General features: G+C 32.7%; 1 long non-coding RNA gene across 1 annotated transcript; it reads left to right on the top strand.

Moving 5' to 3' along the window:
* The first annotated feature begins 8,523 nt into the window (after positions 1-8,523).
* Positions 8,524-10,475, top strand: LOC104224910 (uncharacterized). The gene is made up of 2 exons (XR_011405997.1): positions 8,524-8,897; positions 10,031-10,475. It is a non-coding gene; the product is annotated as an uncharacterized lncRNA (long non-coding RNA).
* Positions 10,476-23,295: the final 12,820 nt, after the last annotated feature.

The raw sequence follows: 23,295 nt of genomic DNA, 5'->3' as shown, positions 1-23,295 counted from the left end.
CAACCAGCAGGCATGCCTGACTCGGGCTTCTTATCTGAATTATGTAATCAATCGGTCTTCCTCAACCTTTAAGTTCTTTATCAGACTATAAACAGTATGTGAAAGTCATGCTAATTATGTCTTTCTTTGTTTAAGGAGGTATATCTGAGCCTTTTACTTATGTGTTTTCCCCAACTTGCTATACATGTTTTTTGTATGTCGCCTTAGAATTTTGCCTTTGAAACTATAAATAAGCCTAGTATCCCTCCCTCTTAGGATTAGTAGTCTTAATGCCTCCGGACTGATAGGATTTGGACGGGTAATAGCATGCAATAAGCAATCGAGACCATTTCGCGCTTTAATACCTTAACGGGGTGGGAAGGGTAGATATGGATATGATGACCACGCGATAATGTCAAGTGTATCCCCTCATTGAGAAGTGATTACCAGGCATTGTGTGGGGTGATCTATATTATTAATAAACCTAGGACCCCCCTTTCCCTTTGTTTCTTTGTTTCTTCTAAAGAATTCAAACTATTTCTTTTAAGAAAATCAGCTTCCTTTTAATTATTTCCCAATTTTTGTTTGTAACCATTATGTGAAAATTCCCTCTTATTTGAAACTTTATTTGTTTGCGTTTTATTTGTACCTAAGTTCATAATAATAGTCTGGACGGGAACCACACTAGTGGATTCTGAGGGATGCCTAACACCTTTCCCTTGGAATAATTTCAAGCCCTTACCCAATCTCTGGTTACTCAAAATCAAACCCTCTTGGTGTCCTAATGCACCTTAATCATTAGGTGGCGACTCTTCAATTCAAACCCAAATTCCTAAAAGGGAATGAGTTGTCCTACCAAATGTAATAAACTCGATTTTGCAAGAAAAAGGGAGCTCGACAACCCCATAGGTTAAATACTAAACTGGTAGTAAATTAATCACATTAGTATACTAATCAAGGGTGGTGTCTAGCAACACTCCTTAACGACCGGATAGCATGAAGTATACACTTTTACTCTCAAGAACCAGTAGAAAAATAATGTAGTAATTTCTTCTGTCTTTATAGCTCTAGATCAACCTAGGATATGGTTCAACTGTCAAATCCTAATAGGCGACCAACTATGTGTTTATGTCACATATAATAGACCATTGAATGACCTAAGAAACTCATTTCTTCTTTCATTCAATTGCCCTGGCCAAGGTCTTAGTTTGGTCATTTATAATTCATGACAACATGGAGCTTAAACTTATTACCAAGAGTTAATAGATTCCATCTTGATCAATCACTAATTCTACAAATATTTAATTGTACCCAATATCCTTTCAACTATCGCCCTAGGGCCATAGGTGTTTGGTATCAAAGCACAATAAATAACTTGTCAATTACTATGACGATCTCAAGTCAAAGGAAATTTTACATCACATTCTTCAAAAGAATATCCTATTGACAGTTTATGGTAATTCTAACCATTAGGAATTATCCAATGAGTCGGTTCAATGATTATATCTCTATATGCATCATCTATCTATGTAATTTAGTTAATGGGATCAACTAATCTTTATCCCATAAAGATGATCACATAAATATTGATCTAACCGGATTACTAATGTCCAAATTAATAATCCTACAATCAAGAACAAATTTAGATTATATTATAAGAAACTTTACTCTCATTATCATGATCTCCATCACAATGTCAAGTCTCAAAATTTAATCAAGGACCTTATAAAATTAATCAAGCAATTAATAACAATGATAAAAGAGTATCAAATGCAATATATATTTTATATCAAATAACGTTCACTAAAATATGTTCAAATCATCAAATATGATATTGGATCTAGGGCATATCTACTATATCCCTAACAATCTCCCACTTGCACTAGAGCCAATCACTCTTGTACTTCATTCCCATTTTCCACTTGTGCTTGTCAAACTCCTTTGCGCCAAGAGCTTTAGTGAATGGGTCTGCAACATTTTCTTTTCCATCAACCTTTTGAATCTTGACGTCTCCGCGTTCAATGATCTCTCTTATCAAGTGATACCTTCGTAGAACATGTTTGGACTTTTGGTGTGATATTGGCTCTTTTGCTTGAGCAATGGCTCCAGTATTGTCCAACAACAGTGGAACCGTACCTTCTATTGAAGGAACCACACCAAGTTCAGTTAAGAACTTTTTCATCTATACAACTTCCTTAGCAGCTTCACTAGCTACTACATATTCTGCTTCAGTCACTGAATCAGCTGCTGTAGCTTGTTTGGAACTGTTCCAACTCACTGCACCACCATTTAAGGTGAATACATAACCAGAAATAGATTTGCTATCATCTCTATTTGAAGAGAAACTTGCATCAGTATAACCTTCAAGTTTCAATTCAGAATCTCCATAGATGAGAAATTGGTCTTTAGTCCTTCTTAAGTACTTAAGAATGGTCTTCACCGCCTTCCAATGTTCCTCACCAGGATTTGCCTGATATCGGCTAGTTACTCCAAGTGCATAAGCCACATCAAGACGTGTACATATCATGGTATACATGATAGCTCTCACTGCACTAGCGTATGGGATCCTACTCATGCGTTCTCTCTCTTTAGGTGTTTTAGGACAATCTTCCCTACTGAGATTAATTCCAGTGCCTATCGGTAGATAGCCTCTTTTAGAATTATCCATATTATACCTCTTTAAGATGGTATCAATGTACAAAGACTGGGAAAGTCCAAGCAACTTCCTAGATCTATCTCTATAGATCTTTATTCCTAATAAAGCTGCTTCTCCCAAGTCTTTCATAGAGAACTGTTCAGGTAGACAAATCTTGGTACTTTGCAATGCTAGTATGTCATTACCTATGAGCAATATATCATCAACATACAACACTAAGAATATAATTGTGCTCCCACTAACCTTTTTGTACACACAAGGTTCTTCTTCGTATCTAACAAAATTGAACTTTTCAGTTGTCTTGTTAAAGCAAATATTCCAACTTCGAGAAGCTTGCTTTAGTCCATAAATGGATATTTGTAGCTTGCAGATTTTATTATGATCAGACGAAGATGTGAAACCTTCAGGTTGTGTCATGTACACATCCTCTTCTAGCTCACCATTAAGAAAAGTTGTTTTCACATCCATTTGAAGGTTCAACTAAAGTCCATACTTTATTTTCCTTCATGGATTCCATTTCGGATTCCATGACCTTTTGCCACTTCTCATAATCAGAACTTTGTATAGCCTCTTCATAGGTCTTAGGGTCATCATCATTATGATCAACCTCATTTGATACATTATCTTGTACCAATAAATTTAATCTAGTTGGTACATGACGTTCTCGTGTAGACCTTCTAAGAGGTATTTATACAACCTATTCACCTTGTGCTGGATTTGGTTGTTGTTCAATTTGGTTTGGAACTGGTTCATTAACCTGTTCTTGAACTTCATTAGTTTCTTGAACTTCATCAAGTTCTATTTCTCCATTATAATTTCCTTCTAAAAGAAATTCCCTTTCCAAAAAGGTTGCTCCCCTGGTCACAAACACTTTATGGTCAGAAGGGTGATAGAAATAATATCCCATTGTTTCCTTGGGATACCTAATGAACCTACACTTATCAAATCTTGAGTCAAGTTTATCAGATTGTAGTCTTTTAACATAAGCTGGACAACCCCAAACTTTAATATGTCTAAGGTTAGACTTACATCCTTTCCATATCTTATATGGTGCTGTAGAGTCTGACTTAGTGAGAACTTTATTAAGTAAGTATGTTGATGCTTCCAAAGCATATCCCCATAAATTTATTGGAAGATCAGTGAACCCCATCATAGATCTCACCATATCTAATAAGGTTCGATTTTTCCTTTCATACACACCATTGTGTTGTGGTGTTCCTGGAGGTGTCCACTGTGAGAGAATCCCATTCTCTCTGAGATATCTGGTAAAATCTTCACTAAGATATTCTCCACCTCTATCAGACCTTAGTACTTTGATACTTTTACCAGTCTGCTTCTCAACTTCACTACGGAATCTTTTGAACATTTCAAAAGATTCAAACTTGTGTTTCATAAGATATACAAATCCATATCTTGACATATCATCAGTGAAGGTGATGAAGTAAGAATATCCACCTCTAGCTTGAATTTTCATGGGCCCACAACATCTGTATGAATTAGCCCCAATAATTCAGAAGCTCTTTCTCCACTTCCATTAAATGGAGATTTGGTCATTTTTTCCTTTGAGACAAGATTTACAAGTTGGATATGATTCAAAATCATATTTGTCAAGGTACCTTTCCTTGTACTGCTTGTTAATTATTTTCTCTCCAATATGACCAAGCCTACAATGCCAACGGTATGTATGATTTACTTGATCATCTCTTTTCCTCTTAAGACTTGAAACATGCATAATTGAATTAGCATTTACATTAGGTAAGATATGAACATCATGTTGGAGATAGCCATTCACATATAAATTATCACTATAATAAATAGAGCAAAAACCATTGCCTATATTAATGCGAAAACCATGTTTGTCTAACATAGAAACTGAAATTATGTTCGAAACAAATTTAGGAACGTAATAACAATCATCCAACATAAGTACTTTGCCCGTAGGCATTATTAAAGAAATTGATCCTATAGCTACGACCGCAACTTTTGCACCATTTCCAACTTGTAGATTAACTTCTCCTTTCTTTAGCCTCCTACTTATCTTGAACCCTTGCAATATATTACAGATGTTATAACCATTGCCAATATCTAGTACCCACAGTGAAGAATTAGTAGTAGCTAAAGAAACCTTGAAAACATTTTTCATTAATGTCTCACCTTGTTTCTTATCCTTTAGAGTTGCAAGATACTCCTAGCAGTTTCTCTTCCAATGCCCTTTCTTCTTACAGTGAAAATATTCAGCATCATATACTGATTGCAAGATCAAATCTTCAGAAAGCTCTTTATCAAGCTTGTACCCCAACTTCTCATGTTCTTCGGTAAGAACAATCATATGATTGACAAGGGGTCCAACTGGAGAGTTTTCAATGTCCAACTGTGTATCAACCATCTTCTTAAGATATTCAATGATTGCAGTTGGATCCATATTCTGATGTTTCCTCTGGAGTTCAGAATTCATAGAAGCGAGAATGATGTGTTTAATAGCACAGCATTTTTCCAAGTGTTTCTGATAAACCTTGGTGCCTTGAACATCATTCTATGGTGGGATTATCTTTGCAGGATTATCGATCACATCAATGAGCTTTTCATGCATGAGAACAATTCTCAAATTTTTATACCAGTCATCAAAGTTTGGTCCTACCGACTTGTTGGTCTCAAGTATTTCACGAAGTGATATAACATACATATTGAGAAATCTAAAATATAGAAAAGAAAAGGCAATGATATAAGAACATATTTGCGTATATCATAAAGACATGGACTTTTATCTAAATGATATTTTCACTAATTATTTTAAACTATTTACACTAATTATAGTTTACGAAATCTTTATTTCTGTTAGTGGAGTAAAAGAATCCTTTAACAATATGTATGAGCCACTTGGAAGTCAAGTCGTTTCTCACATATATTTTAAAGGTAAGTACTCTTACCAATTGTATTCCCATACAATTTCCTTAAATAGCTCTATGTCAAAATAGCCCCCTGGTAGTCAAGTCGATCATATTGACATAGTTGAGTTCAACCATCATGATAGCAAAGAACTTATTAAATTTTATACTCCCCCGGGTGGTCCAGGCATCTAGTGTAAAATTGAATAATTCTTTCAATCCATACATCTAATGCAATAAATAATTTTAACATATTCTCGAACTATAAGTCTCCTAGTAGTCAGACCGCTCCTTATAAACAAGAAATAAGTAAAATTATTTACCTTGATGGATAGCTCTATAATAAAATATCTTATATTTTATTATTTAAGAACTCAAATTTTAGTAAGAGGGAATTGTTACTAAAACAATTTTTGAAAATATGAAGATCAAATCTTTTATAGCATGTGAATTTAGTTCAAGTTGTCTATATGCTTAGTCCTAAATTGATACATCACATGTAATAAATAATTTAAAATTATTTAATGAACAAGCACGTGATATAAAAATAAAATTCAACATTCTTCTAACATGTTTAATCTATATATCACATATATCACAAAAAACTAATTCATGCCAGAATATCATTATTAATTAACATCTCATGAACTAATAACAATTAAAAATAACAATAGAATCATGTAACCTATTATAGATTCTCATCGTATCTAATACAAAATTTCAAATTCAAGTTATGAACTATCTCAATAGTTATATAAATACATATTTTATCCACAATAAAATAATATCAACATTCAAACGATTTGACTATTGCACAAGACACATGTATTATGGTTTGAACTCTTCAAATATAATATTAAAATATTTCGTAAAAAACTTTTAGGCACAATAAACCACGGCTCTGATACCACTGAAGGATTACATATAGGTGTTCGTAACACGCAGCGGAAGACAATAACAATCCTAGGCAAGTCTTTTCGTGTTTAAAATTTATTTACATGTCAAAGATCGGATCTAAGACGTACCTGGTGAAGAGAGTCTCATTTCAAAATTTCTTCGACAGTGCGAAGACTCTATGCGTATCCACACCGAGACCGATCTTTGCTATCAACTCTTTGATCAATGAAACCCGCGAACAAAATTGAATGAAATATATAGAGTTGAAATTTTTCTCAAAACTTTCAGCCAACTACACGACAAAGAAAGTAATTTACTTTGTCAAAATATCTCTCGTTGTGGCTCCTCTGAAGTTTTTTTCACCTCTTCACGTTATTTGGTGATGTGCGTATATATACACTCGAGCACCAAATTATTAATTTAGGTTAAGAAAAAACGTGAAGATCGTGATTGACGTGAGGATCCCTTCTCAAAATTGGACTTCTTACAATTTTATATTGTAAAATACAAATCTTATTCACAATAGAACAAAGCAACCAACAAGTCCTTTTGGACCTCATACGTAAACTACTAATCCCATTACTCATGGGATTTTGATAGCCTCACGTCCTTTATGAACTTTCTGGTTAATCCAACTCAAAGTTGGTTTTAACTTATGAGCCTTTTAATTAATATTTTATATATCTAAATATATAAATAAATATTAATTATGAGTATCAAATATATATTTTAACTAAGAGATATAATTTAATTTCTATTCCAAATAGAAAACTTTAATTTGTTCACAGTATTAATTATATCCTCTGTGCTGGCAAAGAATATAATAATATTTTATTAGGACTAATAACTAAGTTTATTTGAATAATTAAATTCTTTAATTTAATTATCAAATAATAAATTAATTAATCCTTTAGCAAAGATCAGAACACTCGTTAGTGTGTAACCCCATAGGGTCAATACTAAACCGGTAGTAAATTAATCACATTAGTATACTAATCAAGAGCGACGTCTAGCAACACTCCTTAACGACCGGATATCATGAAGTATACAATTTACTCTCAAGAACCAGTAGAAGAATAATGTAGTAATTCCTTCTATCCTTATAGCTCTGGATCACCCTAGGATATGGTTCAACTGTCAAATCCTAATAGGCGACCAACTATGTGTTCATGTCACATATAATCGACCATTGAATGACCTAAGAAACTCATTTCTTCTTTCATTCAATTGCCCTGGCCAAGGTCTTAGTTTGGTCGTTTATAATTCATGACAACATGGAGCTTAAACTCATTACCAAGAGCTGACAGATTCCATCTTGATCAATCACTAATTCTACAAGCATTTAATCATACCCAATATCCTTTCAACTATCGTCCTAGGGCCATAAGTGTCTAGTATCAAAGCACAATAAATAACTTGTCAATTACTATAACGATCTCAGGTCAAAGGAAACTATTCTTCAAGAGAATATCCTATTGACAGTTTATGGTAATTCTAACTATTAGGAATTATCCAATGAGTCGGTTCAATGATCATATCTCTATATGCATCATCTATCTATGTAATTTAGTTAATGAGATCAACTAATCTTTATCACATAAAGACGATCACATAAATATTGATCTAACCGGATTACTAATGTCCAAATTAATAATCCTACGATCAAGAACAAATTTAGATTACATTATAAGAAACTTTACTCTCATTATCATGATCCCCATCACAATGTCAAGTCTCAAAATTTAATCAAGGACCTTATCAAATTAATCAAGCAATTAATAACAATGATAAAAGAATATCATATGCCATATATATTTTATATCAAATAACGTTCACAAAAATATGTTCAAATCATCAAATATGATATTGGATCTAGGACATTCTACTATATTCCTAACAGGTTAGTTGTTATTGTTGTTGTTTTATTTTGCAAATTTTGTGTGTTTTTTTAAAATTGTAGGACTATAACGAGCATTTTTAGCGTAAATTTGAAGTAATTGGATCTTATGGTTCAAATACCGGTGCTTAAGAAAAAACTAATAGGAGTAGGAATATATTCTACTTTTGTCTATTCACAGTTTCACATAAAAGTGAAAAATAGAGTTTATTCTCCCACTTTCCTTTCTTCCATTCTTTTTTCCCCCAAAAGGGCAACTTCTCTTACAAAGCTAAATCCAGATAGGATTATAATTTAGGCACCAAATTTGGACTAAATCCACCAACAGTTGAAACTTGACAACACAACAAACTTTTCAACAAGCCAATGGTTGCCGACTGAGAAAGCATATACTCGTAATAAAGACTAGTAGTAATTAATGGTTTATTATTTCTCCTTATTCTACGCATAGAAACAAAGAAAAACGTAAAGGGTATAGAGAAGTAAACACTAGAGATGCAGACGGGCAAAACCCTTAACTGGAGACCTCTTCAGTCATCCTTATTCTTGACTTTGTTTTCACTTTTTCTTCAATTAATTCCAGGTTTGTACCCTTCTTTTGCTAAAATTTTTAGATACCCATTTGGATTTTGTGTTGAATTTCATACTAAATCTATGCTTGGGATTTGTTGAGAGAGGATATAGAAAAGTTTGTACCTTTTTCTGCTAAATCTTGAAATACCCAATTGGATTTTGTGTTGAAATTCTCGAATTCATACTAATTTACCCTTTTTTCCTTAAGAAAAAGAATCTGCACTTGAGATTTGTAGAGGGATGATGTAGAAACGTTTGTACCTTTTTATGCTAAATCTTGAGATGCCCACTTAGATTTGTTGCTTAAATTCATAAAAAGTCTTTTCTTTTGCTATGTGAAATCTATAGAGAGGACAGTTTCAATCTTTTGTTAGGATTGAGTTGAATGCTTCATGAGCTTTTTTAGATCGTTATAGTTGAAATTGGGTTGATTTCAAAAGTTGTCAATCTGAATGCTATTTTTGTCTAATTTTTAGATTCAAAAGCCTAAAATGTTGCTACTATTGTTTTGTGAGTTCTTTTCTCATGGATTTGCCTTTTAGAGGACTCTATAAAGTTTCAATCTTGGAAGAGGGGGGGGGGTGATGTAGAAAGCTCTGACTAAATTTTTGATGCAAGAAATAGCGAAATAAAGGGCAGCCCGGTGCACTAAGCTCTCGTTATGCGCGGGATCCGGGGAAGAGTCGGACAACAAGGGTCTATCGTATGCAGCCTTACCCTGCATTTCTGCAAGAGGTTGTTTCCACGGCTCGAACCCGTGACCTCATGGTCACGTGACAGCAACTTTACCAGTGACGCCAAGGCTCCCCTTCAAAAATAGCGAAATAATAATACAATTTTAGCATTTGAGTTCACAGATTGGTCCAATTGGTAACTTGTATTTGGTATGTTGGAAGGAGAGACTGGGTACTCTGTTCTGATTTGATATGTTAATTGCAATTTCAGCGAGATCAATTAAAAATCATATTTAGGGTTATTCTTGCAAGTGCCTTGTTGTCTGTGCTCATATAGGTTTAACTATAAATTTATCAATCCCATATCTGTAATATCATAGCAGTCCTTGAGAAATTAAATAAATGAAGTATAACCTGATCTCTATTTATGAGTAAACATGCTGAGTCATCCTTCATGGTGTTTATAAAGGTTTGGCAGATACCTCAGCGGCATCTACCGAAAATAAAGCGCAAAGTCATTCATCCAGAATTTCCACCGGAGTGAGAGTAGCTATTGTATTACTTGGAATTGTAGCTGCTGTTGGATTTTGTTATGTCCTTTTCAAGATATGGCAGAAGAAGAAAAGGGAAGAGCAGCAAGCTCGTCTCTTAAAGCTCTTTGAAGAAGATGATGATCTTGAGGTTGAGCTTGGGATTCGGGATTGAGATTATATTTTCTCCTTCTATAACACAGTGCGTTTTAGCAGAGGTGCGAGCACTGCCATTTTCTAGAAAATTGTGTTTATTTCTTTTTAGTTTGTCTCATCAAACAAAATTTAGCCTTTGCATGTGTACAGTTGAAGATGATTTAAAGATTTTATTTTTGTTTAGCTTGTAATGTATTTTCTTAATGGTAAATGTGATTTCTTAATATACACTGTATTTATGCAAAACTAAAAACACCTATTTTCTGAATGGGTAAATTCACATGAAACTTCTCAGGAATGTAAATGGTTCTCTATGTTCCGGGGTCAAATATTGATGGGGTATACATTTCTACTCGGCAAATTTAAGACCAATATGTTGTCCACTTGATAATCTGGCTTCTCTGTCAATGTTAAAGGACATGGCATAACTTTGTTTAGCCAACACGTGAGCGCTTGGCTCTAATCTTAGTACTACAAACGTTACAGTTTCTATAGCACCAAGGTATCTCTTTATGCTTCAGCCATTAATCGATGAGGTCAAGATCTATTTGGGGTGCGTGTTTGAAGGAAGACACTTACCATATCAATATTCAGTTTCTGTCCAGGTGCCTTCCTGTTGTCCTTTAATTGACTTGGTATTTGTGGCCCGTAGGATTAGCTATTGAAGTTCATAAGCTACATGTCAGTAGCTAGTAGCATGCGATTTCGTTATTTCAATGACGTGCCTTTCTACCTTGTTTGAGCCGAGGGTCCCCTGGAAACAGCCTCTCTGCCCCTCGGGGTAGAGGTAAGGTCTGCGTACATATTACCCTCCCCAGACCCCACTTGTGAGATTACACTGGGTTGTTGTTGTTGTTGTTGTTGTTGCCTTTCTACCTTGTTTCTGTAGTGACTTTTGAATCTACCTATACATCACATCTAATGTTAAAAAGGTCAAAAAACAAATTTCAAAGTTATTCTACTATACTGTACAGTTGTAGTTGCAGGTGATTGACGTCTTCAGAGTTGATATGTAGCACCTATTACATAATGTTCAGGCCCCTTCTTTTTAGCTTTTCTTGCATAAAACTTGCTCCATTAGCTGCAATCCAACAAAACGAGCTGCTTTTTAAGGTCAAGCTCTAGTATTTGTTTGTTTGAACTTTGAATAGACCAGAGAGTAAATAGGACTATGACAAAATAGATATTTGTAAGAAGACAAGTATGCTGGTGGTTTGGGTCCTAGATACACACACAATGAGTTGTGGTGTTAGCATATGGTTGGTCTGAGTAGGATCCACTTATTTAATTAGAATTTACAACATATTATTGTCAGTTTAGGGGTCTCAGCGACTGGGTGCTGCAGAACAGTTCCTTAATTCTCTCTCTCGTTGGTTTTCCCCTGCTAGTACTGGTTTAAATATTTGCATTGTAAGGTTAACCAAGTCTAAAACCTTCAGGCTTGCATGGTAATCGGATGGCAAGTGTTATTTGGTCATTGCGATTTTCATATAACTTAACCGACTGAAGGGGAGCATTGGACTAATAGTAAAGTTGTTTTCTTATGACATATAGGTCATAGGTTCGAGTCGTGGAATCAACCACTAATGCTTACATTAAGGTAGGCTTTCTACTTCACACCGCAAGGGGTGCGGCCCTTCTCCGGATGCTGCGTGAATGCGGGATATTTTGTGCACCAGACTACCTTTTTTTGATAACTTAACCGACTACTTTGCTTCAATATCTTTAGATTGCTGTCAAGATAAGAATGCCTAGTTTGTCCGATGAGTAATATTCATCTAGATTCAAAACATTCCTTCTTGCATCTCCAACTTTTCTCCCCGATACTTTGTGTTGGGGGTAGTGCCTTTGTTGGGCAGCTGGTTTGGATGTCTGCTGTTTTCTTGTTCCTAGTTTTCCTGACGAGCTTAGTGTAACAATAACAACATCAACATATCCAGTATTATCCCATATATTGGAAGTCTGAGAAGGGTAGTGTGTACGCAAACCTTACCCCTACCTTGTGGAGATAGAGAGACTGTTTCCAATAGGCCCTCGACGTAGGAAAGCATAAGCACCACATTAATGAAAAGATAGACAAGAAGGGACGACACTAAAAAGCCATGTAAAAGCAGCATAAAAAGCAACACAATAATAAGATGACTAAAATGAGAGAAAACGACGGGTAGTCATAGAAACCTACTACCAACATAATGCGAGAGTGCTTATCAATACTATCGGTATGACCAATCTAGACCACTTACCCTACTACCCTAATTCTCGACCTCCACACCTTCCTATTAAGGGTCATGTTCTCTGTCAATCGAAGTTGCACCATGTCTTGCCTAATCACCTTTTTCCCACTTCTTCGGCATACCTCTACCTCTCCGTAGGCCCACCAGTGTCAACCTTTCACACCTCCTCATCAGGGCGTCTGTGCTCCTCCTCCTCGCGGTCCAAACTACCTAAGCCTCGCTTCCTGCATCTTGTCCTCAGTAGGGGCCTTACCCACCTTGTTCCTAGTTTTCTTGACAAGCTTAGTGTATGGGGCGATAAATTTCTAGATGAATCTCCATTTGGAATTTATGCATGGTTGGTATTTGTTTGTCTTAACCCTACTACATTGTTATGTTTTACAAATCTTATTATGATATATATGATTAGTTGTTATTGTTATCTTTGAGAATTATACTAAATATATTGCAAAGTCGGGGCATTGATAAAATGAAACATGTGATCAAGTCAGGTATTGTATATGAAAGTATTCAAGTAAGGATCTTGTACCTTCATATATTGTGACTATGCTTTTTCGGAGCTGAGGGCCTATCGGAAACAATTTCTCTACCTTCACAAGGTGGGGGTAAAGTCTGCGTACACATTATCCTTTCAGGCCCCACTTGTGGGATTTCGCTGGGTTTGTTGTTTGCTGGGCTTCTTGTTGTTGTATCGTGTACAACAAGGTGGGGGTAAGGTCTGCGTACACATTATCCTTTCAGGCCTCACTTGTGGGATTTCACTGGGCTTGTTGTTGTATCGTGTACCATATCTATGAAAACAACTATCTATTGTTTGAATATTTGCAAAGATCTGTGTGTCTGCGTTTTGAATGCCTGCCAAAGTTGTTTGCTCCAAGTAAAGTCTGTGGTCGTTGTCATACTTGCACTCCAATTGTGAGTTTGACTTATACAAAGTTTAAGCACGAAATATTGGAATGGATTATTAGATTGTGTTTAATATTGAAGAGTATTAAGATAATGGATTAACATGTGAAAAATAGAAAAATTAGATGAAAAAATGTCACATCAATTTACTAAGCAATATTAAGTAGTACTACTAATACTAATTAGATTGGGACTAAGGAAATAGTTTTCATGCCCAGTACAGTTTCTAATCAAATATTTTCGGGATTTTTTACGTACCTATACATTATTAGAATTTTTGTTACCCTCCCTACTCATGTTTCAATTTAATTACCTCCTATATACAAATTTACCAATTATATATACTTTAGGAATTAAATGAGTATCTCTTTATATTAGGAATCAATTATTTCACATCCTTATTCTCTCTCCCTCATGCGCTATCTCTCTCTCTCCTGTGCTCTCTTTCTCTACTCTCTCTCTATCTCTCAATCCCTAATTCTAGTAATGTAGAGCAAAGGAAAAGAGAGCAGCAATTCCACCATTGACAACCATTAAAAAGCTTTGAAGCTTTGAATTCGAATTTGGGTTTTCAAAAAACATTATTTGTTTGAATTGGGTGTTGTTGCAAACAATTGAGAATTCTCTCTATGTCTTTCTCTATCTCTCAATCCCTAATTCCAGTAAAGTAAAGCAAAGGAAAAGAGAACAACAGTTCCACTATTGACAGCCATTAAAAAGCTTTGAAGCTTTGAATTCGAATTTGGATTTTCAAAAACTATTATTTGTTTAGATTGGTTGTTGTTGCAAACAATTGACAATATGGTTTGGAGTTTATATCTCAATTTTGAGGATGTTTTGGTGAAGATTAAACTTGATTTTGGCTGAATTTCAGATTGAAACTCGAAGAAGAAGAACAAGACAACACGACATACATTATACTGCAGAAATTATAGTAAATTTGTATTTTGTTGTTTATATATTTTTATTTAAATATTGTTATGAAAGTTGAACAATATTGTATAAAAATTGTATTTAAGTTGTATGATATTGTAGTTGTATATAACTGGATAGAAATAATGTATGAAAGATGTAGATAAGTTGTAAATAAGTTATAGATAAGTTATTTGTTGTATGAAATTTATTTTTACTATGTATAAATCAGTTACAAAATATACAAAATATATATTGTATAAAATTTTGTATAAATTTGTATTTAAGTTGTATGATATTGTAGTTGTATTTAACTATGTAAACAAATATACGGTAGTAAAGTTTGATGAAAATACTTTTAAGTCTATTATAACCAATGTTATTTCCACTTTACTCGTTTTAAAATTTAAGTATAAAGAAGATGATTTTTTCCATTTTGCCTTACTGTTGGTAAGGATTTCCAATATCTAAATTACCTTACACAAAATATTTGATGAGTATCAGCCATCTGATAGATTTGCAAGAAGAAACATGTGTTTATGAATACGTGTCTCTGATTTGTAGTTTAATTTTGCTTTGTAATTTCAGTTTGTTCGGATTGTTTTTTATGGGAGCTAAAAGGAGATTTGGTACCGGAAAAAAAGGAGAAAAAATAATAGATTGAGAGCGTTTTAAGGTGGAATGTACATATTATGTAAACAAACTTGTTTAGGTCGGGTAATTAACTAAACATGGACATTTTTAATAATAAAATTTCAAATAGTACATTGAAAGGTAAAAATCCCAATATTTTAACGGAGTGGAATGGAATGGAGAGGAAACTACACTTTTTCTTCCCCTTACCCGGTCCTGTTTTGTAAGAGTTTAAGTTATATAAATCGTCAGTATAAGAGATTTTTATGTTATCAAATTACACATTTACCTGCTATAGGTGATTACCTGCTACATAAAGTGACATTATATTTTTAACATTATAAATTTCATACATATATTTTTAACATTATAAATTTCATATTTTAAAGAGGTTTACCTTGTGATCCGGCCCTTTCCTGAAAGCTTAATGCATTAGACTGTTATTTTTAAAGTGGTTTACCTATAGATATTCTTTGGCTGACATAATAGTATAGTTTTTTTCTACGCTAGTTTATGTCTTCTTTCATATTTTCTCTGAGAAAATATTATTCTATAGTAAAATAAGTATATAAAATGTGTATTGCTTGACTTTAGTTAGTCATACATTAATCATTATAGTATTAGTATTGATCATGTATGGTTGGGTTGGGTTACTTATCCATCACTAGCATATATTATTATCTACAATCGCACTTAAAACTTATTCTTAATAATTTCTTTGAACTTTATTAATTATTAAGTAGTAGCCATGTAATCGCTTCTTTGAATTTTATTTACTTTTAGATGGAAAATTGTAATTGACGATGTAAATTATATAGCGGTACCTTGTTTGACTATTGTAGGGAAGATAGGATAAAATTTATTATCATCAGAAAATGATGAAATAAACTTATCTTGACGATGAGCACATCACTGTAGGATATGCATTCTATAATTAAAGAATTCTTTTTTGTCTAACAGAAAAATTTCTTCATTTGATATAGCATGGCCTTAGATATCTGTAGAAGGGATTTTTTTTTTTGTTTATATAGGATATTATAAACTTGTTTACCCGTTTTTAGCTAAACTTTTATGTTTTCCGAAAGTAGCTATATTTTTTTTACAAAATATATACAATTCAGTCAAATTGCTGGAACTTCTTTCTCCTTCGATATAGGACAAAAAATCCTACTAAATCCGCTCGAAATTTTCGCTAAATTGCCCGAGAATTTAGATATAAATTCCTTAAAGTATTGTCAATCGTTTGCCATAATACCCAATCAAAATCAAATTCAATTTTTGAACTCGAATCTTTGAAGCTTCGTGTAATGGCGGACCGCGACCGTGCAATTGGAGCTTGTTGGTGTTTCTCCTTGCAAAGTTTCTCTCAGGTTTTCCCTGGAAGAATACATGAAAATTTCAAATCTACGTTCCAAGCGGGGCGGATGTATAGCCTAATTCATGGGGCACGTGAACTCATGATCTTTTTATCAAAATTAGGTATTTTATGTACATATTTTCTAAAATTGATCTAATATCATCTGCTGACACCCATATTACAAAGAAGCTAAATGGTGCAATTGGTTGAATGTTGAGTTATTTACCTAAAGGAGCAAGTATCAATTTCCATTTAGTACTTTCCTTTTTCTCCTTCTTTTAGTGGTGCACTCATATTATAAAAATTCTAGATCCGTCTCTGATTTCAAGTACGTTTTGGCACTCTTCGCAGTTTCCGGGATCGTTGAGTGCAGACTTGCCACGATGTTAAGATGATATTGAGCATAAAAAAAGCATCAACTTCCGAATCAGAGCTGAAACTGAATTTTTAAATAAGTATTTACGTATTTGGATAGACGTGTTGAAATTGGTAACAAGCAGCTGATATATTTGGAGATGTTATTTTGTTAAAAGACTAAAATACCCTTAAAAAGTTCACAAAAGATTATAAATTAAAAAGTTTTGGTCTGCGTACACACTACCCTCCCCAGACCCCACCTGTGAGATCTCACTGGGTTGTTGTTCTTGTTATTGTTGTCTTTATAAAGAAAAAGATGAACCACGAATATAGAATGAAGAGAAAATTAGGAAATTTATTTTGGGAAAATATTTTGTGAATTAAAAAATATTATTAAGAATAAACTAGTAAAAGTCTTGGTCAAACAAAAAGTGCCTATAAGCTGAAAAACCATATGTTGAGGATGACCAACTTATGACTTATGACTTATTTTTGCTTAAAAGCACTTTTGAAATTTACCAAACGCGTAAATAAATCAAAAAGTGTTTATAAGTCAGTTTGATCGGCTTATACAGTAAGAAAAATTCGTTCCATCAATAGATCATCCTGACAAATTGAAGGCTAAATAAGTGTATAATTTAGAATAGCTAGGTAATAAGTATTTTTTTTTTTGTTAAAAAAATAAATCTTAGTATGGGCTTTGACCCCACCTCCTATTGGGCCGTCTTTAACATTTTGAATGTGGGCTAATGCTGAAGGTCGGTCCAAAGAAAGCTTTCGGAAATTATTTGCACCATCGGTCCTTTTTTGAGGTCTACTCTTTAAATTTTGACTCTGTTAGGCATTAGCTCAGTGAGTAAATTTCGTCTTGAAAAGTTGGGTAAAATTTCCTTTTCACAAATAAATTCAACCCTTTGAGCTGATCTCCTTCCAGTCATTCCTACGTGAGAAAGATATTTATGCTAATAAACTTTGATATTTTTCCTCATTTCTTTGTCTTTTGTTCTTGTCTTCTAATTTTTTGAAAATAAATATATTAAAACCAAGAAATATAGGCCTGTCTGCCATCCACACCAGAATAAATAGAGTTTTCCGAAAAAACCTGCTAGTGGAGGAAGACCTCCTAGGGATAAGAGACATAGGGCTAAAGAGAGAGCCAAAAAAGATTGGATTTCATATGAAAATGACCAATTAATTCATTACAAAAAAGAAAATGATTCTGAACTCTATTCATTTCAAACCAAAAAGATAAGTTTCAAAAATATTATATATATGATCTTTTATCATATACATTGATTAATTATGAAAATAAAATGACTCTTTTATTTCTAGATTACTCTTTCACGGTCTACTAATATCCATAAATGACTCGTTTTTGGTAATAGATGAACATTACCGTATGTAAATTCAGGTGCATGAAAGAAATCGATACTCTAGTGCATTTTTCCGTTTGAATCAGAATAAATATGTTTTTGAACCTTCTCTTTAAAATTCATGGACGCACAAAAGGGGGTAGATGGTAGGATATTAATCCTGCATGAAAGCGCAAAAAAATTAATTGACATATAACATAGAAAGACCAATATGTTCCTTACTCATTTGTGGTAATCGGTGTTAAAATAATGTAAAATTGACCAACTATAGTCTATATATAGTCTGCGTGAAAGCACACATGAATACAAAAAAAGATTTTAGCATGAGAATGGAAATTACTTAATTTGGATTCCTTAGAGCTACGCCAGAAATAAATTCAAGGAAAGAGATGGTCTACCTATAAAGATTAATGTGGTCTTCTAGATATATTAATGGATAGCCACTCTGTTTAGAAAATTTCCCATACTAGGCAGAGGCGGATGCAATGTATCGGCACCTGGTTCAACTGAACCCAATACTTTTGGTACGGAACATAAATTTATATGTAAAAATTCACTAATATTATAATATATAGCAGTATGAATTCATAACTTTAAAAATATAATGAGTTTAATGCTAAAACTTTAAATGTTAAACCCATAAAATTTAAATTCTAAACCTACCTCTAATACTAGGGAATGAAAAGAAAGTTTCTCCCATTCTTGCATTGAAAATACTAACCCTTTCTTTTGTCCTTCTCTATCTATCTTTCTTTGTAATTTCCCTTTAATATTTATTATGAATTTCAATTTTTTGCACTATTCTTTGCTCTTTTTTTTTTATAGCTACTGGATGTTTTTTTTATATTATATCTTTTTCGCTAAAGGGCACGAAATTGGAGATATGTTTGGAATTTCTTCCATTAATCATCCAGGTCTATATGGTATATGAACAGTTAACAGAATAGGATTTTTAGAATCACACGAAAAAACAATCCTTTTGGCGGGTTTCGTCTTCTTTTTCTTCTTCTTCTTCTTTCGAAGAGACAAAATAGTCTCGAAGAGATAAAATAAGTGTTGGATTTTAAGTTAAAAAATTAAGATGAATAGGAAATGGAGAGAAAAATAAAATTTTAATTTTTCTATCTTTACAAAGGATCATTATCCCATATTGGAGGATGAAAGCTTATTTGATGGGTATATGTATAGTCGCACTTCTTTTAACTTTTAAATAGTTGAGAAAAAGTCAAGCCTCGCGTTATCATCACAATAATTTGAATTTCCTCTTGTTTGAGTTTCCTTTTTATTTTGCGTACATAGCCATTTACGTAATAGTTGTTTTACGCAAAAAGCCATTTGGAAAAGCTACACCTCTTTATTTCAACCCAACCTGTTGGCTATAAATATTAGGTCATTCCCTCTGATTTTCCTTACGAAAATTCTGAATTCTCCTTCTTCCTTCTGCATTATTTAAAACAAAAGGAAAGGAAAAGTAAATGTGATTTGCTACCGATCTTTGAGTTCGCTGGAACACTGGGGTTTGAAGTACCGCTACACATGTGTGTAATTCATTCTATTTTGGAGAAAATAATCCTAAGCCTCGGGTACTAGGAGGGGATCAAAGGAATTTTTACATGCCTATACAATATATGAAACTATATTACCCTCCCTACTCAAGTTTTACTATAATTATATTTTATATACTCAATTACCATTTATGTATATTTTAAGGGAATTAATGATAATAATTATTGTCCTAAAATCACTCTAACGTATCTTCCACTGCTCCCACGTTTCTCTCTCCACATCTCACCCCCTTCCCCCACGTATCTTGCACAAGAGAGCAGCAATTCCACCATTGACGACCATTAAAAAGTTTTGAAGCTTTGAATTCGAATTTGGGTTTTCAAATTAAAAAAATATTATTTATTTGAATTGGGTGTTGTTGCAAATAATTAGAAATTCTCTACGTCTTTCTCTATCTCTCAATCCCTAATTTCAATAATGTAAAACAAAGGAAAAGAGAGCAGCAATTCCACCATTGACAGCCTTAAAAAGCTTTGAAGCTTTGAATTCGAATTTGGGTTTTCAAAAACCAGTATTTGTTTGGATTGGGTGTTGTTGCAAACAATTGGGAATATGGTTTGGAGTTTATATCTCAATTTTGAGGATATTTTGGTGAAGATTAGACTTGATTTTGGCTGAATTTCAGATTGAAACTCGTCGAAGAAGAAGAAGAAGAAGAAGAAGAAGAAGAAGAAGAAGAAGAAGAAGAAGAAGAAGAAGATATGATATATATTATATTTACGAAATTATAGTAAAATTGTAGAAAAATTATATTCTGCTGTTATATTTGTTTATTTAATTATTGTATGAAAGTTGAACAATATTGTATAAAAATTATATTTAAATTGTATGATATTGTAGTTGTGTATAACTGCGTAGAAATAATGTATAAACATTGTAGATAAGTTGTATAATATATAATTAGTCGTATTAAATTTGTTTTTACTATGTATAAATGAGATACAAAATATACAAAAGACATATTGTATAAAATTTTTATAAAAATTATATTTAAGTTGTATGATATTGTAATTGTATTTAACTGTGTAGAAATAATTTATAAAATTTGTAGATAAATTGTAAATTAGTTGTAAATAAGTGTATAATGTAAGTATTGAGTGTGATCCAACAAAAAATAGCTGGAAAAATCTCCAGATCATAGAAAAGAGATAATTAGAAAAGTGATAAAGGTTAGTTTAAATAAATATTTTTAAAATTAAGGCTATCTCACGTCATTCTTAAGGGGTGCATTAAACTCTTTTGCTTATCATGTAAGAAATTAGTACTCCGTAGTATATTGTTAGGTTCATTAAGAAACAAAAGCAGGTAAGTTAGTACTCCTCCGGTCCAAAATAAGTGATTTTTTTGCCTTTTTATTGTGGTCCAAAATAAGTGATTTTTCCAGATTTCAAAAATGAATTAATTATTTTTTTCCTACATTATCCTGGGAGTAAATAGTGTTGGAATATGTGTTAGGAGTGTTTATGTAAAATAGTAAAAGTTAATATGATCAATTCCATTACTAATTAATGCTAAAAGGTGAATTTGTTAATCTGTGTGAAAACATCCAAAAAATCACTTATTTTGAACCGGAGGGAGTAACATAAAAAAGAGGGCACTAGTAGTAAATAATATGCTACGATTCATTAAATTTACACCAAATAATTATAGTGATAGGAAACCAAAAACAAGTTATTCAATACGATAAATTGTCAAAATAGAAATTAGTGCAAAATTTAGAGATGCCTGTAGAAGAAAAATAAAGTAACACAAAAACAAAGCAATATTTTAAAGAAAAGACGAGGGTTGGTGTGAAGAGGAGCAGTGTTAGCGGTGGAGGATAAAAGCACATGTTGGCTAGGAGAAAAAAAAAAGAAAAAAGGCGTAACTAAATCCCTTGATTGAAGACACAAATAATGGATTTGAGAATTTTTTAAGGTGGATTGTATATATTTTGTAAATAAAACTTGTTTATGCCCCGAGTAATTAATTAAACACGGACATTAAGAGTAATAAAATTTCAAATAGTGTATAAGAATGAAAAGATCCCTAAAGGAAACATTGTGAATAATGGGCTCGGATTAATTTCTGCTTCTTCTACATTTCTATTTTTTATTATTTCTGCTTCCAAAATTATTTTACAAATACATAATACAAACAATAAGCATTCTTAATATATTACCATTTAAAGTGAAGTTTTGGGCGAAGTGAACTTTTAACTCATCTAGTTCAATGATTTAAACTGATTAATCAATTAAATGTTGATTATTATTCCTGGACCACAAACTTTGAATAGTTTGGCTGTTTGCCTAGAGTAAATGCTAGAAACTAGAAAGTACAATGATTTAATTTCTATACTAAGCAAATATACTCATGTAGTTTATTGGGTTTTGCATCTTTGAGCAAAATATAGCTTCAATAATTCACCCCCATGTTTTGCCTTATTTAGCTAAGAAGTGCAATAACCATTAATAAAGAAAAATATCATTTTAGGTAGTGAAAAATAGCATCAAAGTCTTGGCTTGCACGCCCTTCAAAAAGCTAAATAATATCAAGAAGGGAACATATCAATTCAAAGAATTTTTATTTTTCAGAAAGGAATTACAAATATGAACATATCAATTCCCTTTTTTGCAAAAAATCCAAATTTGAGAGAGACTATCATGACAAACAAATTAGCCACTAAAAAGGTCAACATGAATTTCTAGTGGTCCAAAGTGAATGCCATAACAAAGAAAATTATGGGGTAAATTCAGTACCTAACTATGTTTTTTTCCACCAAAAATTACATAACTTTATTTTGTAATATAAAAATTACAAAACTTAATTACACCGTAATAACAAAAAAGTCACAAAAGAGAAAGTAGGGTTGGATTATGTATTTTTAATTTCCACCTATGGGTTTTGGGTTTTGTAGGGTTGGGTCTTTTTTCCAGTTGAGTCAATCTTTATTAGATAAAAGGAAAAATTATATGGTGTAATTAAATTATACATTGTGTCTACCATACATAACTACACTTTGAATTAATTATAATACGTAGTTACTCTTTATATTTTATAGCAAAACTTCAACGGTAAGTACAATATAAACAATATGTGGAGTCACATACTATATTTCAATGTATTGTGTGTACGTGTTGATACATCCATTTAGAGCGAATGAATATAAGTAATACAAGTTGGTAACAATTGAACAGTAGCAACAAATAGTAATTAGGCAAACTATAATTACTTGTGGTAATTAGGTACGAACATCGTCGATAATCTAAATCGCCCGTAGCTAGCAGAATTTCTTGATTATCTGTCGTTAATCTGTCGCTAAATGAGATTAACGATGGATTTTTCTGTTTAGCTACAAAATTTGTCCGTCGCTAAAACCAAATTTTTTAGTAGTGATGTAGTGCTTTATGAAAATTTCTCAAGATAAAAAGTGGGATAGATTGAATTTCTGATCATTATGACTTTCTTGCTACGATGATAAGAATTTTATCATTCTGTATTCTAAAATAAAGTTATGTGATTTTGATGAAAAAAGATATAGTTGTGTGATATTTTATGAAATTATCCGAAAATACGTGACATTCCCAATCAAAAATTTGGATTGCAAGTCTCGGAATAGTTAGAATATATATATATATATATATATATATATATATATATATATATATATATATATATATATATATATATATATAGCTTAAGTAGATATTCTACAATTGTTATAAACTTTG

The sequence above is a fragment of the Nicotiana sylvestris genome, chromosome 3, assembly GCF_000393655.2.
Source record: "Nicotiana sylvestris chromosome 3, ASM39365v2, whole genome shotgun sequence".
Classification (NCBI taxonomy): domain Eukaryota; kingdom Viridiplantae; phylum Streptophyta; class Magnoliopsida; order Solanales; family Solanaceae; genus Nicotiana; species Nicotiana sylvestris.
The sequence above is the reverse complement of the archived record's forward strand: the minus strand, read 5'-3'. Positions and strand labels throughout refer to the sequence as shown.